This window comes from Arachis ipaensis, chromosome B6 (genome assembly GCF_059453495.1).
Source record: "Arachis ipaensis isolate K30076 ecotype BB chromosome B6, ASM5945349v1, whole genome shotgun sequence".
NCBI lineage: Eukaryota > Viridiplantae > Streptophyta > Magnoliopsida > Fabales > Fabaceae > Arachis > Arachis ipaensis.
The window spans coordinates 46,566,748-46,568,626 of record NC_142441.1 but is presented as its reverse complement, the minus strand read 5'-3'; the positions used below and the strand labels follow the sequence as shown (position 1 = coordinate 46,568,626).

General features: G+C 43.0%; 1 non-coding gene across 1 annotated transcript; it reads right to left on the bottom strand.

Moving 5' to 3' along the window:
• Nucleotides 1-323: 323 nt before the first annotated feature.
• LOC148555421 (small nucleolar RNA R71) lies at nucleotides 324-431 on the bottom strand. The gene has a single exon (XR_015888257.1). It is a non-coding gene; the product is annotated as a small nucleolar RNA R71 (small nucleolar RNA).
• Between the last annotated feature and the right edge of the window lie 1,448 nt (nucleotides 432-1,879).

The following is a 1,879-nucleotide window of genomic DNA, read 5'->3' as shown; positions in this document are numbered from 1 at the left end:
TTACAATGCATCCGTTTCAAGCGCATCATCCGGCGGTAGCTACAGACTTTGAAATAAAGCTCGCACTGCTAAATTTGATGCCCAGGTTTCATGGCCTACCTGCTCAAGAGCCTATCAAGCACTTGAGAGATTTCCATGCAGCCTGTTCTACTGTCAGGCGTGATGGCACTGATGAAACTTCAATACTACTGAAAGCTTTTCCGTTTTCTCTTGAGGGAAAAGCAAGAGAGTGGTACTACACTCAACCTCTAGCAAATGTATCCAACTGGGATACACTCAGAAAGGAGTTTCTGGAGAAATTCTTCCCATCCGAAGTCACTGATAAGCTAAGGAAGGATATCTCCACAATTGTTCAGGATGACAATGAGACTCTCTTTGAATACTGGGAGTGCTTCAATAATCTTCTGGAAGCATGCCCCCATCACATGATTGACAAGATCGTGCTACTCAGCTATATCACACAGGGTATGAGGCCCCAAGATAAGACCATACTGGAAAGTGCCAGCAATGGGTCTATGAAGAAGTACAAGACCACTGATGAAGCTTGGCAATTGATCAGTGATTTAGCTGAATCCACTAGGAACCACAGACAGAAGCAATGCCGTTCAAAAGCTATTGCAGAAGTATCTTCTAGCAGCGAGACTGCTGCTCTACGTGAAGGCATCTGTGAAATGACCAACTTGCTGAAGCAAATACGGTTGAATCAACAAGCTCAGCAAGCTCAACCTTCTCCACCACAGCAAAACCAACAACTAGTCCCACAAAGAATTTGCGGAATCTGTGCTGATTACAGCCATTACACTGATAAATGCCCACAGCTCCAATAAGAAGACAACATGGTGGCATCCACTCACAACTTCTATGACTGCCCCAACCAAGGGTACAATCAAAGTGGAAACAATAACCATGGATGGCAGGACAATTCAAACCAGAATTGGAGGGACAACAATAACAGAGGAGGCAGAGATAATAAGGGAAATCAGAGGTGGAACAATAACAACAACAGGCAGCAAAATCAACCTTACAGAGCACCTCAGCTGAGGCAGAACCAAGGACCACAGAACAATCAGCAGCAGACCTCTCAATTTACCCATTCTTCTTCACCTTCTACTGAAGACCTACTGCAATCTTTTGAGAAAAGACAACAGGCCATGGAAAGTAACATCATGAATAGTATTAATGCTAGTCTGAATGGTCTCACCTCTACTATGCAAGCTTTTATGACACAGTTTGTACCAGCACAAAATTCTAATAACCAACCTTCAAGCACCACTGGAATCCCCTCTCAACCATTACCCAACCCAAAGGGAGGCATTAATGCCATCACCCTGAGGTCTGGAACCACACTGCAGGAGAGGAATCAGGAGGAACCAAGCTCACCAAAATACGCCTCAGCTGAAGAGGTGGTAGAAATCGAAGATGTTGAAGAGGAAGAGGATATACAGGACATAGCTGAAGAAGAAATAGCTCAACCACAGGAGGAATCACCAAAAGGCGCAGACGCCACAGACAACACTACTCCTATTCCATTTCCACAACTTGCAAGGAAGCCCAGGAAGCAGCTGGAACCCGATCCTAAAATGGTAGAGATATTCAAAAAGGTCGAGGTAACTGTTCCCCTTTTTGATGTTATTCAGCAGGTACCTAAATATGCAAAGTTTCTAAAAGACTTATGTATCCATAAAGACAGAATTAATGAATTAGAAACTATTCCTTTAGGTAGTTCTATATCTGCTTTAATGGGAGGATTACCTGAAAAATGTAGTGATCCAGGTCCTTGCATAGTTAGTTGTACTATTGGTGGTGTAGTAATTTATGATTGCATGTGTGATTTAGGAGCATGTGTCAGTATAATACCTTTGTCTATATATGATGTTTT